The following is a 22,023-nucleotide window of genomic DNA, read 5'->3' on the forward strand; positions in this document are numbered from 1 at the left end:
AGGTGTTTTGCCACAGCAATAACAGAAGCAACAGATCCAGACGGCTACCTGAGAGACAGATGAACAGCTACATACAACAGTTCGTCTCAATTGTTAGCAGGAGAGAAAGATTGTCTCCAGCAAAATTCATCTTCTTTATGAGCTTCCTTTATGCTCTAATACCAACTTGTGTGTTTGCATAAATATAGCACGTTTAACAGGGCCTGGCAGCACACATCTTTAATCCCAGCTCTCAGGAGGCTGAGGTAGTAGGCTCTCTATGACTTAGAGGCCAGCCTGGTCTACATAGCAAGTTTCAGACCAGCCAAGGATATAGTGAGACCTTGTCTCAACAAAATAAGACAAAATATATTTAGGAAGTTTACCTTCAGTTTCCTAAGGTGTCAAAGGAGAATAGCTGCATTTCCAACATCATACAGTTGTCCTGAGGTTTGGTTCGATAGAGATTGTACATGTGATTGCCAAATATAATCTCCCTCGGACAAGATACTAGTTATTACCTTCACTCAGTGGTGTAATCCTCCTCTCATCTACTCTAACAGTTTCTCCTCCACATACTCATCACTTCATGCAATGACCTTCGACTCTGTCTTAGAATTAAGAATCTTTGATGTAAATCTATTAGCTCATTCAACCCCCTGATTTTGCCAATACTAACTAGAAAGATGTGACAAGAGAGATGTCACCTTTCTGGTCACACAGTTCCAAATGGGGTTTTCAGCACCTCGGAGGCTTAATCATGTCTACGTGTGATTGATGAACTACTGGGCATTTAAATTCTTTAATGACTATATTTGAGAAAGGAACCCATGTTGTGCCTATTGATAGAGTGATTCTGATGGTGGGGGGGCGGGGCGTTCATGGCCTATTGATAGAGACTTCTTCCAGTGCTTCTGGAACTGCACCTCATCATCCAGAGAGGAGCTTCCATCTAGGCACCAAGCTGAGAATAGGGAAAATAATGAGCTTCATGCAGTCCGGTGTCCTGGGTGCAAAGACAGAGGCAGGCATGAAGGAGAACAGAAGCTGCGGGTTAATCAAACAGCTATGCATTAGGAGGTAAGTATATGTGGCTGTGAGATCTCTCTGTGCAAAAGGAGTCAGCCAGCCTTGTTCTTCTGCAGTCTGCAGTTAGCATTAGCCTTCCAAGAGTCGGCAGCTTCTCTTTCCAGCCTCCACCTCCGACCCTTTAGCAGCCTCGATGTTGGTGTCTAAGAAGAATCGAATTGGCATCTACAAACTCCTTTTTAAGGAAGGCATGACGGTTGCCAAAAAAAGATGTCCACATGCCCAAACACCCCAGCTGGTAGAGAAGAGTGTGCCCAACTTTCATGTAATGTAGTCCATGCACTCTCTCAAGTCTTGAGGCTACATAAAGGAGCAGTCTGCCTGGAGGGATTTCTACTGGTACCTTATGAATGAGGGCATCCGGTATCTCTGAGATTACTTGTACCTACCTCCGGAGATTGTGCCGGCCACCCTGTGCAGCAGTAGTCCTGAGACTGGCAGGCTCAAAGGTCCAGAGGATGATTGACCTGCAAGATTCCCAAGAGGGGAGGCAGAGAGAGACACCTACAGGAGCACTGTGCCCCTGGAACTGACAAGAAAGCTGAGGCTGGGGCTGGCTCAACAACTGAATTCCAGATTGGAGGAGGTTTGTGCTGTAGAGTGGTCAACGACCTCAGTGAAGTTAGAGATTGTGTTGTGTTTAAAGAAAAAGGAAAGAGTAAGGTTCTGGAGGGAGCAAAGTCGCTGGTGGGTGTGCCGCGCAAAATCAGCAAGCTGAGCTCAAGCAGGAGGCACACAGCTCCAGGAATTTCTCCGAGTACTTTGAAGCCAAGGGCTACTTTGCAAGGATTTAGAACACTGCATACTGTAGTAGTGAGTTAGCTAGCCAGTAAACATTGAATATTCATGATCATGCAATGTCATTTGTCTCCCTGGGTGCCTTGGGCTGGGGGAATCTGAGAAAGGATCGCAGGTCAATAGAATGCAGGCTTCTGTTTTGCAGACAAGAGGGCTGTCCCTCTGCACCTGTTCACAGTTTAGGTCCCCCTTCCTTTCTTTGCAAGTCTGATGAGCCTCCTGAAGGGCTCCAAAAATGTTAATTAGCACCTTCCCCTTCAGAATGACCTTAGTGTGGCATTAAGGATCCATTTGTTAATGTCGCAAGCCTCAGTCTCCTGGGGATTTCAGTTTAGATTGATTGATTAGATGAAGAAATGTGTTGGGAGTGAATCCCGGGCCATGTGCCTACTGGATGTTCACAATTAGAATGTGAAATGCTCCTCCCAGGCTTCTGTATTTGAACACTTGGTCTTCAATTGGTGACACCATTTGGGAAAGAGGGAAGTTGTATTAACTATCTTAGTTACTTGTCTATTTCTATGACAAAACATCATGACCAAGGCAACTTACAGAAGAAAGTGTTTTAATGGGGGGCCTCCAGTTTCAGAGGGTTAACTCATAACCATCACTGCCGGGAACATGGTGGCAAGAAGGTGGACATGGTGTAGGAGCAGTAGCTGAGAGTATCTGGCCCACAGACCATGAGGCACAGAAAGAGAATTGACTGGGAATGGTATGAAAACCCACTCCTAGTGACACGCCTCCTCCTGAGAGGCCACAGCTCCTAATCCTTCCCAAACAGTTCTACCAACGGGGAACAAGCATTCATATATATGCACCTATGAGGGCCATTCTCATTCAAACCACCACAAGAATCTTTAAGAGTTAGAGCTTAGCTGGGGGAGAAGGGTCACTGGATCAGATCCTTGGGGGGATATAGGTCACTGGGTCAGATCCTTGGGGGATGTAATATTCCTGGCTTCCTCCTGTCAACTTATGTTTCCAGATTCATGAGCATGTGAATAAGTCATCACTGCAAAGCTCCTACTATTAAGGATTAGTTTGAATCTCTATGCCCTCCCTACTGTGACAGGCTGAGACCTTGAACACTGAACTGAAACAAACCTCTCCCCCTTTAAGTTGCTTCTGTTGGGCATGGGTTTTTTGTTTTTGTTTTTGTCTTGTCACAATGACAAGGAAAGCAACCACTAAGTTGGATGCGCAACCTGGGGCCCATTATTTTAAACCCCACATTGTGGAAGCTCCTTCAGGCAGGCTGTCAAAGGATGTTCCTGAAGGTTCACAGTTCCATGCTTGGTGCCACATCTGGAAACAATGCTACTGGAACAACACGATCCGAGCTGGCCAGGGTCTGAGCGTTACACATGCAGGGCTGGCATGGCTCGGCCGAAGCACACCCATTGCCCCACAGCCTTATTTCAAATCTGTGTCCTCAATGGGACCTCTGCTCTTGATGTCTGAGATACAGTACTTCTTTTCCAGTTCCAGGATGATTTTCTTGTCACTCTTTTTAGAGTCGTTTTCCCCTTATGGTGGACTGCATGAAGGGTTAAAAGGACTTTTTCCCACTGATGACTCAGGAGCTCGGTCTTGCTTTGTATCTGGCACAGCATCTGATCCAACACCCTGCAGACTTAGTCAATACTCAACACTTGCCTGTAGATACTGTGAATGTGAGAGTCTGATTCTCATCTTTTATTTGGGACAGCAATGTTGGTCATGATGTTGCCTCCCACAAGATGAGTTTTAAACCCTTTCTTCACCTCACCTTGCTCCAGTTTGGCAACAGAGGGTTTTAAGGAGTTTTCTGAGGCCGGCCTCCAGAAACCCTTTCTGGCATGATGTGAAATACACCAGGGTGACCGAAAATCTCTTTCCTCGTGTATCCCTTTGCAAAGAAATAACAAAGCACGCCTCCCAAATCAAGACAGTTTAGGGCTAGTTTTAGCCTGAATGAACCACTCTGCTTTTCTAAGCATTCCTCCTTTTCTTGCCCCTAATTGTGGCTTACAAACCAGCAGCCAGACATTGGGAAGACAGGAGGAAGAGGGTGAAACTGGTATCTTTCAGCCTTTGAAAGAAACGGTCTTTTGTTGTTTATTCTTTCTGTTAAATGCCAAGACGCAGCAGCAGCAGCAGCAGACTAACCCATAGATGTTGGTCTGCCCTACGTTCTAGGCACTGTGCTGCTAATGAGGTAGAATGGAATACATATTTTCTTGCTATTTACTCCCTTTACCATTTGCATTAAAGGAAAGAAAAATTACCAGGCAAATTTCTTTATTTATGTGAGATTTTCATTCTGTGCTGGTATGCTAGTCAGTTTTCTATTACTAAGGCAAAAAGCCTACAGTAAGTTAAGAGAAAGAAAAGTTTATTTTGGGGGTTGGGGATTTAGCTCAGTGGTAGAGCGCTTGCCTAGCAAGCGCAAGGCCCTGGGTTTGGTCCCCAGCTCCGGAAAAAAAAAGTTTATTTTGTCTTAGGAGTCCAGAAGTTTCAAGGTGTGGTCATCTGGCCCTGTTTACTTGGCCCATGTCAGCACAGTTCGTTGAAGAGTGTACGGCAGAGAGACCTGGTTGCACAGTATCATGGGAGAAAGAAGAACAGGAAAAGGTTGCGAACTCAATATACCCTTCAAGAGCCCACCCCAGCAATCCCATTTCTACCTGAATCCCATCAGTTCAAGGTTCTACCACCTCTTAAAGTACCATTGGGACCAGTCTGTCAACATGGACCTTTGACAGGCATGCTGATCTTCACGGGGGTCAATTTTCTCTTCTCCATCTCCATAGATCCACAGACCACAGTTTCCAGACCCCTAGCAGTGAGGTGGGCACTATGGCATGATCTGTTCTGCCCATTGGAATCCATAGACCCTCTGCTCTCTCTCTCTAGCATATCAACCTTGCAAACCACATGTCCTCGAAGGAACAGTGGTCCTCAGCTTGCAATGGAAAGTGCCAGAGGTAAGATAGACCTTTACTAACTCATTGAGACACAAGGCACAGACCTGTGGCTGACACGCATTCTATGTCCAGTTGAGAGTTTTCTCTTTTGATTGTTTCCTTACTTGGTCTACATGCTTTCAAGTTCCTAGCATTTTTTTTCCATCCACATCATGAACCCGTTGCAATGAGCACTCTTGAGAAGAAACACTTATGTCTTAGATAGCAAATGCTGATTTTACTTCCTGACTTTTAAAACCACAATGCTGTTTAATTAATTCCTGGAGAATTTCAAGAATTCCATGCTATTCGTTCTGATCTTGTTGATCCTCTCTCCTTTCTCTAACTCCTTCCAGACCTACCCTTTACATTCCTACCCCTCCCCCTCCCAACTTTGTCTTCTTTTTTGTTGTTTAAATTACACATCAAGTCCAATGTGTCCACACACACACACACACACACACACACACACACACACACACACACACACACCGTATGGAACCACCCACTGGAACATAGTCAGCCAATGAGGAACCACACTCTACTCTTAAATAAAATTGACTCTCCTTCCCCCAGAAGCTGTCACCTGACAAGGGCTCCTCGGTTTAGTGTGGTGACAAACAGAGAGTTTCTGACTTTCCATGATCTGACCAAGGTCTCTTCCTTATTAGTTAACTAAAGTCAAACTCCACAGAACATATTTTCAGGGCTCAATTTCCATATCTTAGTGTACAGAACCTAAGAAGTTCATCAGGGGAGTTGAGCTCCACAGACTTCGATTATTTTAGCAAATGCTAGTGATGTTAAATTCAACTCCACAGACCCGTGCTCTACATTCTAGAGTAGTTGTCATAACAAAACTATTTGAAAGTGTCGAACAGCCTGGTTGTCTCCCATCCTCCCCTCCTGGTCCCTCTCAGCTTATTGTATCTGGTTTTCTTCAACATCAGCATCAACCAGTGGACCCTTAATGGGCTCTTTCCCTTCCTCACTGTGTATGTACAAAGGGAGGACTGAAGGTGGTCGTGCCTCAGTCTTGATGTTTTTGTCCATGTGGGCTGATTTGCCTAACTGGTGATTTCAGATGGTAAGACTCTTGTCTTATCCCTCCCTCTTTCATGACTGGTATCTGGTATTCGCCCTTGTTCTTCCTTTACGTCATTATGAGGAGACCTGTGCTGGGCCACCACATCCGTGCCAGGAATCCAAGTTTAAGCCTACTGCATTTTCTGTTGCTAAATACCTAAACTTCAGCTTCCACAGTCCTCCTTCCTGTCAGGAATGCAGGCAGCAGTCAGTTCTCCAAACACTTTCTCCCTTACTACCTTATTCATTACAGAACCCAATTCGAGACAATAGGAAACATTAATTAATTAAGCCCCTACGAACCCAAGGATGCTTTACCAACCATTTTTTTTCTTAATTACTATGTTCTTGCCTTGTATTATCCTAAATGTTCTCGGGTTTCTTTCCAATTGTCCCGTGTCTTTCTTCCCTCCTCTCCCTACAACCAATAACCATCAGCAATCTGGGTAGTTTCAGTCGTTCTGGACTTGCAATCTCATCTCATTGTTTACATCAGTCTATATGAGATGCCTTTTCCCAAAGGACACTGGTGGTGCTTCAGTCAGCATCTGAATGCAGAGGCTGCTCCTGATCTTGCAGTACATATCACAGTTGTGTAGTGGACAGACAGAGAGACCACAACATACCTAAGAGTCATCATCGTCTTGCATGCTTTTCCTTGAGGTGGTTATTGTATCATTGAATGCCATGATCAAGTGTCTGGCCGTCATCCTGACTCATCCATATATCCAGCTAAGCTTCTGCTTCACTTCATTTTAGCGCTAGATGATCCTTTGATCTGTCTCTATCTTCCAATCCCCACAGGTTACCATCACCTCTCACCTGATTTTACTCCAACACCTAAACTTGTTAGGCACAACCTATTTACCACAGTGCAGATTTTAGTCTCTTTGAAGTACACATCTACTCATGCCACGACTTAGCAGATGGCTTCCTGCATGTGTCATGGGCTGCCTGCTGGGAGGTTTACTCTTCATCATGTGGACAGCCTCCAAACCACGTTTTCCTGCAGCCTCACCTCTCTCTATCTCCACTGTCATGCCGAGATACTAATATTCTGGTCCATGACAGGTGACATTGCTGTGATCCATTGTCCCATACCCTTATAACCTGGTTATGTCAACTTTGGAGAAGCCCCTAAACTGTGCATGGTAAGTTTCCTGGATGTTGTCATGGAGCCCTGTTTGATTCTGTTCCCTTCCCACTGCATTGTACAAAAGTCTTCTTGTACTGGTTTGTCTTTCCTAACAGGGCTGTGTGTCTGAGGTAGACCCTGTATTACACAACCCAGACCTCTCTTCAGTGAAAGACTTATTGCTTAAACTGCTGAGAGCATGGTCAGCTGAGAGCCTTCAGCTGTCTCCTTCTTGAGGAATTGCTACCTTCTACCCAAGGTCTTGCCCACTCCCAAAAATGCCCATATATAGAATGCTTTGGAGTTTGATGGCTGTGCTATCATACATATCCTTGATGGGCTATTCCAACTCTTGGAGGTTGGTCAGGATAGTTATTGGGCGTCCATTGAGCTGACAGTTGTAGGATGGTCTCTCGTGTCACAAACACAGAAACTAAGCCAATCACTCATGTTAGCAGGCTATCCTGTCAAGTAGTTAGGCATGGAGATAAAAATGAAGAAACTGGTTGCATTGTAATAGTCATCACAGGACACTTACATTAGAAAAAATAAAAAAGAACAAAAACAAACAACCAACAGATTTGTCCCATGCAGCACTCTGTGAGATAATATGAATTGGTTTTCACATCTTATAGAAATCTAGCTATGAGGCAAAGGAAGACTTTGTTATTCAAAATACTATATTTAGGATGTATTTGTGGTTGGGCTGGAACAGCTTAGATGCATAACTGGTGAAAAAAATCCACTTTGCTTTTCAGAGTATGTATTGGTAGTGATTACACTCAGGACGTCATAACTTAATGAAATGGCAGGTGCTGACATATTATTCAGGTCTTTAAAAAAACAAGTAACAAGATTTTGTCAAATGGAAGTCGATAAGGAGCGACTCTGAAAACTGAAAGACAAGTGAAGGCTGAGGGGCTGGCTCTTTTGAACTTCTGTCATTAAAGATACGATGGGGTCTGGGGTGAGGAGGGAGGGTTGGTGTCAAGGCAAGAAGACAATACATTTGATTATTGATAAAATTTAAAACACAGTGTAGAATCGCAAGACTGTCATGAAAAGATTAATTATAATTGATAGGACATGGTAGAAGCTGGTTTGACTCTTACAGATTATGTTGGTTTTACTGAAAATGGCTCCCACGGGCTCGTAGGGAGTGTCACTATTAGGAAACAAGGTCTTGTTGGAGTAGGTGTGTCACTTGGGAGTGGGCTTTGAGGTTCCAAACGCTCAAGCCAGGTCCAGTGTCACCGTTTCTTGGAGATGCCTATGGATCCAGATGTAGAACTCTCAGCTCCTTCTCCAGCACTGTATCTGTCTACATGAAGCCATGTGTCCCACCATGACGACAATGGACTAAGCCTCCCCACTGTAAGCCAGCCCCAATTATAATGTTTTTCTTTATGCAAGTTGGTGTGGTCATGGTGTCTCTTCACAGCAATAGGACATTAAGGCAAAGATTTTGGTTCTTTGTCAATATTGTTGCAGACACAGGAAAACTTACCACTTCTAGGGAGTGTATACCACTCCTATCACTGAGCTTGACAGGAATAAGAGACAGCCAAACAGAGGAAATGTTTTCCTATGGTCTCTTCTACGTGGTGTAAGGTTCCCAGTGGGTCCGAAGACCCTGGGGATCTTGCTTCCATCTCTGCTAATGTGTAATCTGTTATTTACGTGCTGTGTGAATTTCTCTGCAGGAGACTTCTGTTTACATAACCAAAGTGTAGTGTAACTGCTCATGCTTTGCTAATAGTAAGGACCAAAAGAGTCTTAAATGTGGTGTTCAGTCTTGCCATTAAGCACACATGCAAAGGGAGGGTTGAGAGTCAGAAGTTACTGTGTGGCATCCAAGTGGCTTAATGTCCTGAATCTCAGAGACCACTGAAAGGTGCCTCAGTATCTAGAGTTGAGGGATGTGCATGGAGGAAGTGGCTTAAGTATGGCGAGTTAGTGAACTGGCCGGTATCCCAAAGGCTGACAGGGCACCTGAAGATGCCACCCTTGGCTTCCCATGCTGGGAGGAGGAGTCAAGGAAAGCTCAGACGAGATGGCTTGTGACAGTAGTCTTTGGTTAGCCAGCAGGAACCTGTGTCATCATTTTAGAACCAGATGTCACATTGTAAGTGTTTACTTGCTAGATACCAGCCATATATGAACGTGCCTTCTTAGTCACTACCACCCTAAACGTTCATTATGGTTTTGTTATTTTCTACGTTCTGGAAGCCCACCTCTGATCCCTGTTCTTCCTGGCTGCTACCAGGCCAGAGCTGTGGAGCTCTAGTTCAGCTGCTTTCTCTCAAGGTGGCTTAGCTTGCAGACTAGCCTTTGTTACCACAAGGCCCTTGCCGTGTTTCTTTAGTTTCTCAGGGGGCACCAGGATACCTCAGCTCTCTGATTCCTCCCACTCTGCGACAGGAAAGGGTTGGGGGTTCCTGTTGGAAACATCCTACTTTCTCATGCGCTTTTTAGAAAGTAGCTTGAAGGAATGGCTGCTCCCTCAACCCCCGAGGAAAACTAGAAGCCACTGGGATGAGCCCAGAAAGAACATTTTCCATTTGGATCTCACAGAACTCTCACGGCCCATCCTCCATGTGAGCATCCAGGTGACGGGGTGCGCCAGAGGCTCCTTCGTGGGCAACATCACTGTCATGTTCTACAATGTTGCAGAAATCTCAGGGTGAGGTGCAAATAGCGGCTGGAAGAATATTCATTTCTTTTTTTTTCCTTCTCCCCCCCCTCCCCGCCCCCGGAGCTGGGGACCGAACCCAGGGCCTTGTGCTTCCTAGGCAAGTGCTCTAAACTGAGCTAAATCCCCAACCCCAGAATATTCATTTCTAACCAGCCTTTCGCTGCAGGAAAGTTTTGTTCTCCTCATCCACGGTGCTGTGTCACAGAGGTGCCAAGTATGTGCCAAAAAAAAAAAATGATATGGTATCCAGCCACGAAAGTGTACAGTTCAGTATTTTAAGTCTTCTCCTTTTTCTAGCCTTATAAGGAGGAAGATAGAAGATTCTGTTGGTTCATCCAGCCAGGACTGCATGCAGGTGGCCTCTGGAAAGCCCCTGCTGCAACTTTACAGTTTCCAGGGACTTAAGCCTGTGAGAATGGAACCCACAAGAAGAAGAAGTCTGCAGAAGCTGCAGAAAGCTAATGGGTCCATAGTTAGTGCCTATGGCCTGGTCTCCTGGGGCTACCGTCTCTCTAGGGAGCCCAAGCTCTTGGCAGCAGCTCAGCTACAACCTCGTCAGAAGCTGGGCAGCCATGCTGGGGGACACAGGCCTTTCTATGTCCCTTCCCACCCAACAGGGCCAAGATACTGACCTCCAAGTCATGGAATCAGCAGCCGCTTTCAATTCGGGCCTTTTGTCTCTGAACAATAGTTAACCATGGCTTTCAAAGGCTCTGACTCTGTGTCTTTCACAGGGCCATTTCCTTCCCTGTGGGCTTTCCAGCTATCTTTGTCTTACTTCTTGTCTAACGACCTGTCAGTCTTTGGAGGGGCTTCCAGAAGAGCCAGCAACTAGGAGCCCTTCCGGGAAAACCATAGTGACAGACCTTCAGGGTCAGCTGAGGTTGCAGTAGGGGCAACACTGGTGAATGTCAGGCCTTCATTGTCCCTTGTCATTCTCCTCCAAAGACTGCAGAACACACATAAGGGGGATTTAGGAGTCGACTACTTAGTTGGAGATAAATATCAAATTCTAAGAATTCCTATTTTGGGGGGCCCCTTGTAAACATATAAGGACCGGAACTTGTGAAATCCGGAACTGCCCCCCAAAGCTCCTAGTTTTCTTGAGGCAATAGCCAAAGCTGATGAATCCCGATTGGAATTACCCTTTACAGAAATGGCCGGGGGCTAGTGTTCTAGTGCCCTACACGAAGGTGGTACTCCTCTTTCACAAGCGTGGCTTACACAATTCAATAACTAGCAGTGAAAAGACTGCTGGAAACTGAAGAGTGAATAATGAGGAATGAGGAAGCCTAGAATCACAGCATGTGGGAGGCTGAGGCAGGAAGTTCACTTGGGGCCAGGCTGTCTGTCAAAGAAAAAAAAAATATAGTAAGGATATTAAGATATTGCTCGGGCAGGAGAGATGGCTCAGTGGTTAAGAGCATTGACTGCTCTTCCAGAGGTCCTGAGTTCAATTCCCAGCAACCACATGGTGGCTCACAACCATCTATAACAGGATCTGATGCCTCTCCTGGTGTGTCTGAAGACAGCTCACTGTATTCATATACATAAAATAAATGAATAAATCTTTAAAAAATATATTGCTTACTGAGGCTATGGTACTTGCTTATGGAAAATATAAAGAGAAAAAGAAATTGTGACTGTATTTAAATGATTTCAAATTTCTCTCTCTTTCTCTCTCTCTCTCTCTCTCTCACACACACACACACACACACACACACACACACACACGCACACACGCGCGCACACGCTACAAAACAATCCCTCATGTTATCAGTTATTATGGAATTATAGTTGATTAAGATTAAGTGCCTCTTTTTCCATTCAGTGGTGTGTTTTCCCATGTCATTTCATTTGTCTTCTTGCATGTGTGTATGTATATGTGTGTGTGTATATGCGTGTGTGTATGTGTGTTTATGCATGTGTGTATGTGTATGTGTGTGTGCGTGTGTGTGTGTGTGTGTGTGTGTGTGTGTGTGTGTGTATACAGAGCCAATGTCCGTTGTCCTCCTCATAAGCAATTTTACCTCTTTTATTGAGACACAGAATCTCCCCGGGCCTGGGAGCTTCCTGTTTTTGCTACACTGACTGTCGAGTGAGCCCCTAGGATCTATTCCCCTGACTGCAGGGGTTGCAGGCTCTCACTGCCATGCCCAGCTTTTATAGGAGTCTGGGCTCAGATCATCTTGTTTGTAGGGTAAGCATTTATTCCCTAGGCATCCTTCCAGCCTTCTGTGTGTGTCCTTTTAAATAAATACTTTTTAAGAAGCCCTATGATAATTATTAGCCAGGAAAGATTAGTCTAATAAGCGTAGAAGAAAGTCAGCCTTACCAATTTATAATTGCAACATACTTAGGGTAAAACTGCTGTTGTGGAATTAATTACATCTGCGCTGATTTTCTAGCTGTCTCTGAAAAACAGTCTCCACTTAAAAAGTGGTAAGATTTGCCCCCCGCCCCCGTTTCCATGACAGCATAGATTTTCCTAATGTATTTAGCAGTATATTCTCTGTCCTAGCATGGTGTTTGGCACATAGTAGGGGTCAGTAAATATTTGCTGAACTGATGGAAAGGAGAAGCCAAAGGGGAAAGGGGAATGGAGGGAAAAGGCCAGACACAGGAACCGCTCAGGAAATGCTTCGCTGTTGAGAGCCTTGAGGCATGTGACAGGTCTCACCAGCTTTGGGTCACTCTTTAGTCCCATTCCTTCCTCATCAGCTCCACTGTGCTTTGGCTTCCCAGGGTTCACACCTGCCACTCTAACACAGGACTGCTCTTGGGATCCCGGAACTGACCCGCCTGTCAAGACAGCGATCAGGCAGTGCCAAGGACCTCTGTGCCCAGGGGTGCCCAGTACTGACTTTCCACGACAGCTTGAGTTGATGTTGTTCTCCCTGGAACTGCATCTGACTTCATACCTTTGCATGTCTCAAAATCTGCTTCCCAGGAACACAGCTTGTCCAGAGACAAAAAGTAGGAAAATCTATTTTAAAGATCTTAATTGGCTTTATTTGTGACTACAGAATCGGGTGACATTTCTATAATACTGGGTGACTGTTCAATGGGCTCACAGGAGAGGCGGCTTTAACGGATGGAGAAGACATGCCACAAGCAGAAACAAGAACAAAAAGAGCAGCAGACAACAGCCCGTGTCCTTCTGCAGAGCTCTGGGGCCTCTCTGACCAATGACTCAGAGGCAGGTTCCCCACGCCTCGCACGGAGTCTTTTGTTTAATTCCTCTGCCCACCCACTCAGGATACCTCTGTTCGTACTCCATTGCAAGAAGTTATTTTTCAAAATGAGCTTATAAACTCAAGGGTTTCCATAAGCCCTTTTTAATACAGCTTTAGGATTTTGTTTGTTTGTTGTTTTTGCTTTTTTTTTTTTTTTTACATCCCGACCACAGTTTCCCCTCCTTCCTCTCCTCCCAGTCCCTCCTCCCCACTGCTCTTGCCCCATCCACTCCTCCTCTTCAGAAAAGGAGACCCCCCCCCCCCAACAATGGATATTAACCAAACATGGCATATCACGTTACATTAAGACTAGGCACCTCCCCTCATATCAAGACCGGTCAAGGCAAACCACTGTGAGGAAAAGGGTTCCAAAAGCCAACAAAAAGATTCAGGGACAGCTGCTGCTCCCACTGTTAGGGGGTCCCACAATAAGACTTAGCTACACAACTGTAACATATGTAGAGGACCTAGGTCAGTCCCATGCAGGTTTCCTTATTACCAGTTCAATCCCTGTGAGCCCCTATGAGCCCAGATGAATTATTCTGAGTTTTCTCATGGTGTCCTTGACCCGTTTGGCTCCTACAATCTGTCTTGCCCCTCTTCCACAGGCTTCCCTGAGCCCAGCTTAACATTTCCCTATGTGTCTCTGCATCTTTTCCTTCAGTGGCTGAGTGAAGCCACTCTGATGACCATGGAGCTAGGCACCAATCTATGAGCACAGGGGAACACAGTCAGGCAGCATTTCACTGACTTTTTCTTTTGGGTTTTAGCTTCATATAAACCCACCTCTTCTTCTCTACTTCCCTGCCTAGCCGGCCCTTCATATTCCTGTTTAATCCTCTAAGCCCCAGTCTCTTCCCCCTTCTTTTGTCTCACATGTGTCCCACTATCATCTCAAATTACAGTTTTTTTAAAATAATGATTTATTTATTTATATGAGTACACTGTCACTGTCTCCAGACACACCAAAAGAAAGCACTTGACCCCATTACAGATGGTTATGAGCCTCCATGTGGTTGCTGGGAATTGAACTCAGGACCTCTGGAAGAGCAGTCAGTGCTCCTAACTGTTGAGCCATCTCTCCAGTCCTTAAACTACAGTTTTTAAACTGGGCTTCAAGACAGTAGGTTTCCATAAGGCTTTCTCATGCACGTTACCATGTGGTTGTCTCTCCTCCAACCTCCTGACTCCCCATCCTCCACATCCCTCCCTGTTTAGGCCATTCCACCCCCAGTACTCCATCTCTCCTCTTTCATTTTACCTATACCCTGTTATTCCCTGTTCCACAACCCCTGACCAATGGCTCCTTTCTGGTTTCCTGGTTGCTACTTGTGCTCCAGGTTAAATGCATCTTATGGTTTGAATATGCTTGGCCCAAGGAGTGGCGCTATTAAAAGGCATGACCATGTTGGAGTAGGTCTGTCACTGTGGATGTGGGCTTTAAGACCCTCATCCTAGCTGCCTACAAGCCAGTCTTCTCCTAGCAGCTTTCAGATGAAGATGTAGAACTCTCAGTTCCTCCTGTACCATGTTTGCCTGGATGCTGCCATGTTCCCACCTTGATGATAATGTACTGATCCTCTGAACCTGTAAGCCAGCCCTAATTAAATATCATCCTTATAAGAGTTGCCTTGGTCATGGTATCTATTTACAGCAGTAAAACCCTAACCAAGACAGCATTAAAACCAAAGCTTTGAAGGTGAGATCAGCATATGTGAGAGAACTCCTGCCATTTGTCTTCCTGGGCCTGAGTTAACTCTGTAATTACTTCCCCATTTCCACCCATTTACCAGCAAATATCATCACAGTATTTGTCTTTATTGCTGATTAATATTCAGTTGTGTATAGCTACAACATTTTCATTATCTATTGATGGACATTTAGGTCGATTCCATTCACCAGAAATTATGAATAGAGCAGTAATGAACATGGATGTACAAGTATCTCTGCAGTTGGATAGAAAGTAATACATACACACATACATATATACATATATACATGTCTACATACATACATACATACATATCCACACACATACATACACGCATACATATCTACATACATACATATCTACACACATACATATCTACACACATACATTCATATATACATACACACATACATATCTACATACATATCTACACACATACATATCTACACACATATCTACATACATACATACATACATACATACATACATATATAAATACATATGCATGCACACCCAGGAGTGGATAGCTGAGTCATATGGCAGTTCTATTTTTTTTAAGATTTTTTTTTTTACTTTATGTATGTGAGTACATTGTTGCTATATTCAGACACACCAGAAGAGGGCATCAAATCCCATTACAAATGGCTGTGAGCCACCACGTGATTGCTGGGAATTGAACTCAGGACCTCTGGAAGAACAGTTAGTGCTCTTAACCACTGAGCCATCTCTCCAGCCTGGCAGTTCTATTTCTACTCTTTTGGAGAAACTTCGAGACTGATTTCCAAACGGACTGTACTCGTTTATGGTCCTACCAACAGTATTGAAGCAGCATACCCCTTTCACATCAGCATTTGTTAGCATTCCTCAATGATGGCTGTTCTGACCAGAGCGAGAGAGAATCCTAGCAGTGCATTTCCCTGGAGGTTAAGAGTGTTGAACACTTAAAAAGAAATATTTGCTATCTAGTTGTATTTCTTTCCTTGATGTTTAGATGTTTGAGTTCTTTGAGTATTCTAGAGAAACCTGTCAGATGTATACCTGGCAAAGATTTTCTCCATTCTGTGACCTCCCTACTTTTTTCTCTAGAAGTCTCAGGGTATCAGGTCTTATGGTGAGGTCCTTGATCCATTTGAAGTTGAATCTTGTGTAAGGCGAAAGATAATGTTCTACTTTTCCTTTCCCACATGTCAAAATACAGATTTCCTAACAATATTCTTTTTGCTCAAGATTGCTTTGATCATCCTTGGTCTTTTGTGCCTCCGGGTAAGTTTTGAGATTTTTTTTCCTATGTCTGTGAAGAATGGCTATGGAATTTTGGTTGGGGTCACTTTGTAGGATGGATAAGCTACTGCCATGCTCTTGGCTGCCCACCTTAACTAGATGGGAAGACTGTTTCTGTAGACACCTCAGAGTTTGGTTGCAAAACACATAGAAGCCAACCTCAAACTGACCAGGTGACTTCCTTTCTCGTGGCTAGCTTTTGTAGCGCCAGAAGATACTATGCGTTGGACGCTGGCAGGCAAGATATGCCACTAGTACAAGAGTAGCATAATAATTATTGAATAGCCAACCAATTTTGGTTGAGTTTAGGACTGTTTGCTAGAAAGAATTGTGCCTGGTACTGAAAAAATGGTTAAAAGCCTGCAGCTATAGAAGACATAGGCTCTAGGGGGAGAACTTCCGGTTATTATTTTACTAACGGTCACATTCTCAAATCGCTTTCTAGATGTTTATGCCCAGGGTTGGTGTGTTCTTAACAATGGCCAGAGAAGCTTCTTTTTGCAGTGGCAGTGGTTAATGCAGAGACAAAAATCATGTGTGCTTGGTTTTAAATAGCATGTATCGATCCTTTAGCCTACCCCTGTTCAAGGTTCAGGGAACATCACTAAAGAGGAGCAGGGAAAACATGTAAGAACCAGAGGATGAGGAAGGGTTTCTTGAAATGCTATTCTGGGGCTGGAGAGATGGCCCAGCAGTTAAGAACACTCTCTGTTCTTCCAGAGGTTCTGAGTTCAGTTCCCAGCAACCACATGGTGGTTCACAACCATCTGTAATGGGATCCGATGCCCTCTTCTGGTGTGTCTGAAGACAGTGACAGTGTACTCACATGCGTTAAATAAATAAATAAATCAAAAAAGAAATGAAAAGAAATGCTACTCTCAGGACATGATATGGATAGTGGACTCGGGAACTCACAGCAGCTGCAGTTGCCTGTGCATGGTCAAGTCAATAAATTCCTGGGTGAGAGGCTACTGTAACTGATGGTTGCTGGAGAGGGATAGCCATTCTCTTTGAGTCTGTGGCCCATGCTCTTGTGGATGGCCAACCCCCATTATATACTAACTGGACCCAGTAGAATGCATGCCATGAAGTTAGAAGGTTGAGGGAGAGAAATAGGATGCATGTGGTCATAATACATTGCATGTGTATATGGAATTCACAAAGAGTAAGTTGAGCTTTATTCACAAGTCAAAAAGATGACTGGTCTTTTCAATGTTACTTTCTTTGCAAGGTGAGCAAGGTTGACAGAAGGAGAGGAGGATGCGTGATTGCTAACATCAAGTTACTCCATGCCTCCTTTTTGTTTTTGTAAGGATTAAAGCAAGAGTGAACTCCTTTACCATGCCAACTGAAACTGGCCTGTTTGGGAAATTTTGCTGTTATCTCTCTAATCCTGATTTCTCCAAAGGTCCGATAAACCGCTTAGTTTCAGTTCAGCGACCTGGAACTCAGGCATGAGCGACCTCATTTTTACTTTGAGTCTGGTCTCTTGGGGACAGTTCAGGAGCTCAGTACTGAGCAGTAGCTGCCTGTGTTTTTTATTCCACAGACAGCAACTTAGCAGCAGCGAGTCGCAACCGGCTATGTGCAAACGTTTGAGCATGAAGAATAATTGTGCATTGTTAGTGAATTAATAGTCCGAGCACTCTCAGAGATCTCGGAGACGCAGGTCATTATTAGCTCTGTCATTGACTGAGGCAACAGTGACATGGGATGACTAAGTAACCTTCCTTCGTGCACTTATCCCACTTTGAAATGGGTGTGTCAGACTCTCTTCCATTGTAACGGTCAATTTAACATGCCAATTTGACTGCATTAAGGCATATTCACTTAGCTGGCTGCTAGAACTCTCTCTCTCTCTCTCTCTCTCTCTCTCTCTCTCTCTGGGAGGTGGGGTCAGAGGTGGTTGGGGGGATGTTTTCAAGGGATCAGCATTTGAGTTAGTGGATTAATCTATTGAAGTCCCAGATGGGGGGGGGGAACAGTGATTAATTTCCCTTTTTCTAGCTTATTAATTTAATTTTTTTCTATTCCTCCGGAGTTGGGATGCCCATATCCTTCTGCATTCGGCCTTGATTCTTGAGGTTTTTAGATATTTAGTCTCATACTGCACCTTACAACTGACCTTCCTACCTTGGCATCTTGGATCTAACAACTCAAGGGGGTTCCATGTTTCCAATGATGTAAACCAATTCTCATCGATCTCCTTTAAAACATTTTTCTTTTACTTTCTTCTTTTTTTTTTTCAAAACATGGTTATTGTCTGTATATCCACCCTGGCTGTCCTGGAACTCACTTTGTAGTCCAGGCTGTCCTGAATCTCATAAAGATTTGCCTGCCTCTGCCTCCTGAATGTTAGTATCAAAGTCACGCCCCACTACCCCAGGCTTGAATTCTCTTACAAACAGCTCTAATTATCCTTTCTAGTTCTCTAAAGAACCCCAACTAACATGTCCACAGAAGGACTTCTTTGCTCTATTTCTCCTTATATGGAGATTAAACATGTAGGGAAGATGAGCCCAGGGGTAATGAGTGGAAAGTGTAGGCAAGTCACCACAACTCACTGTAGATGGAGCAAAATCAGACTCAGGATCAGTGCAAACATCCCCCTGTTTATGGAGGCAATCAGAGAAAATCAGAGAGGCAGTTTAGTTAAGCCCGCCAAAGACATCTTTTGCAGAAAGATGAAGACTCTGTATTTGATCCTTAGAAGATGAAAGAGATGAAGAGAAGATTTTTGTGTGCATGCATGTGTGTGTGTAATCTACATTCAAGTCTTTGCAAAATAGCCTTGGTTAGATCCAACAGCCATCTCTTTTGGTCTTAGAGGATACAAAATAAGAGTAAAAATGTGACATGTGCTGTAAGTTTCTTTGATAGGATAATTGACCACAGAGATGGGATATGTTGCAATATGTTGGAAGATACTTTTGGCTTAGCGCAGGGACTATGCCAGCCAGTATTTGTTGAATTAATGAGTGTGAAGGGGAAAAGTATCTAAGGAAGAGCGAGCTGTAGAAACATAGACCCTGTGTGGGAATGATAGTAATGAAGGCCATGACCTCCTGGAAGCTCAATGCAATGACCACATCTGTGTGTGGAACATCTGTTATGTGGGAGGTGTTGTGCAGGACAGGGCTGAACAAGCCCAAGCAGGACTCCAAAGAAACAGAGTCTTTAAAAAAGCAGCAATCATTACAGATGTTCAAGGACATGCAACTTGGAAGTGGGGGAGGAATCCACACTAGGATAGGGGAACAGAAACCGAGAGCAAACAAGCATTCCAAGAGTTGAAGATGACAGGTTCATGAACATAAATATGGCATAGATGAACTGTGGGTGCTGGGAAGCTATTAGAAAGTACATTTGGAAAGACCCGTCTCCTTATTTGTGAGTTTGCATCTGGTGAAGGGTTTGAACGGATGTTATAGGTTCTGGCTTGACCTTGCTTGAGAGGTTATGAAGAACATCGGCGCATGCCCTGGACCCCATGAGCTGTCTTGTCATTGGGCTAAAATGCCTGTCTGAATGAAATAGCTTTGTAAAGTTATAAAAGGGTATGCAATAACCCAGCTGTAGTGGCGTACATCTTTAATCTCAGCACTCTGAAGGCAGAGGCAGGGGGTCTCTCATTTTGAGGCCAGCCTGGTCTACAAATCGAGTTCCAGGATAGTCAAGGCTCCACAGAGAAAACCCTGTCTTGAAAAACAAAAAACAAAAGAACAAAAAAGGGACATGAAATAAAGTGATATGACCTAGTGCTAACAGTTAAGACCTAAAATGTAACCTGGATCACGGTTAGCAAAATAATTGACCGTCATGCTGTGCCCAGTTAAATTCATGACGCTGTAAAAAATGGAAACCAACAGCAGCTGGATAGCTGTGGGTTGGTGCCAAGGTTAGTGGTAGGCTGTCATTTCCAAAGATGGCTGCAACATAGACATTCATCCCGCATTCCTTTAAGCAATGTGGCCTTCCCACGCTTCCCAGCAGTGGGGAATGTATTTCCCTACTTCTGGAATCTGGGCAGGCCCACAGTTGCTCTGGTCTACAGGATACAATAGGGATAGCTCCAGGTCAGGCAGCCCCTTCCGTCTTCTGGCAGCTTCATCTCCTGCTTTATAAACCACTTGCCCCCGAGATGACCCTCTGGACACCAAGCCCCAAAACAGGAGAAGTCCAAGCCTCAGGGGAGGGGCTCAGAGGTCATCAACCCAGCTGACAATTCATCCTCATATGTCCTGTGGGAAAGATATGAGCTCTGCCATCTTGAACTCACGGCACCCGTGATTATTCTGAGACCTACATGGTACAAGGACCATTAACCCTCTGTTGTGGATGGCAAACAGGAGCTCCTGCTACACCTCTGACATGCCCCTCCATGAGTATTTATAGGCAATTAACTGTGGCAGTGAGAGACAGAGAGAGCGAAAAGAGAGACAGAGAGAGACAGAGATGGAGAGAGACAGAGACAGAGAGAGAAAGTTGATTTTCTTCAGTGGTGTATTCACTGGTAAATTTTCTACATTCCTGTAAGAAACTCCAATCAAACTCATCATTTCACCAATCCAGACTTTTTCTTTGGTCTCTCCTCGTTGCCCTATTTGAGGAGAATAGAACTTGCTCATTTCTTCAGGAAAAGTTTACATAGCCCCAGTAAAGGGAAATCTGTAGAGACTAAAGTTCTTGCTAACATGAATTCAGGCTGCAACCTGTTGAGACAGTCTGAACACGAAACACTATGAGCCTAGTCTGACCACAGAAGGAGAACTAAGGACAGCTATGTGGGGTATTAAGTGTGCGTGTGCCTGTGAATGTTCCTCCTTCACAATGAGTACTAGGAACACTAAAAGTGCATGTGAGAGTATGGGAGGAGAGAGCTGTGCACAGAAGATAAAAATAAGCCATGGAATAGGAGTGACTGGTTGTGGAGCCATTCCCGGGCAAAAGTCTCTGGTACAGGGGTGGGTGCAAACTTAAATCTGGATTCTAGCTGTCTCTAGAGCCTGAAGTTTTCTCATTCATAAGGTGGATGGGAACAAATCCCTACAGAGCGGTTAGGAAGACTGACCTCCGTGTCCGAGGGAAAGCACTTCATCATGATAGTACTGTGGAATTTGAGTCCTAACTCAGAAAGGTTTTGCTCTTTTTTTATCTATCTCATTCTTTTGGGTCCTGGATAGTGCCAAGGTGTGCTTTTTCTGTTAGTCTGGGCTTCCTTACTCTTTCTTTTCTTTTTTTCCATTTTTAAAAAGACATATTTATTATATTTATATGAGTACACTGTAACTGTTTTCAGACGTAACAGAAAAAGGTATAAGATCCCATTACAGATGGTTGTGAGCCACCATGTGGTTGCTGGGAATTGAACTCAGGACCTCTGGAAGAGCAGTCAGTGCTCTTAACCTCTGAGCCATCTCTCCAGCTCCACTCTTTCTTTTCTTAAAGAAAATATTTTAAAATGTTTTGTGTGTGTGTGTGTGTGTGTGTGTGTGTGTGTGTATGTGTGTGTGTGTTTTGCCTACCTGTATTATGGGCAACACATGCATACCTGCTGCCTGTGGGGACCAGAAGAGGAGGGCACTGGATCCCCTACAACTGGAGTTCCAGATGGTTCTTAGCTGCTACATGGGTGCTAAGGTTTAATCGTGTATCTTCTCCAAGAACAGTCAGTGTTTTTAACCCCTAAGTGATCTCTCCAGCCCCCTTACTCTTTCTTTAAAGCTCCTTCTCCCTGCCATGTGGATGTTTGTCCACCTCTTGACTGACCTCCATGTTGCCTCTCACCTCAAACAGTACAACCTTTCCTTGTTTTCTTCTCCATTCTTCTTCCCTGGGCTGCTGCTGAGATTCATAGCTTGCCTGCCCTGGGGTTTTCATGTCCAAAAACCTGTCCTCTGCCTCCTATTTCAGTCTGTTCCTAAATTCTTTTGCTAATGAGACTAAGACTTCCTTTGTGTCATCTGGAGACTTGGATGGGATTCCCCAATACCATACCATGACACCACCAGGATCTGTATGGATGGCTGGATATTAGTGGTTTAACTTTTATTTATTTATTTTTT

Source organism: Rattus norvegicus, chromosome 2 (genome assembly GCF_036323735.1).
Source record: "Rattus norvegicus strain BN/NHsdMcwi chromosome 2, GRCr8, whole genome shotgun sequence".
Lineage (NCBI taxonomy): Eukaryota > Metazoa > Chordata > Mammalia > Rodentia > Muridae > Rattus > Rattus norvegicus.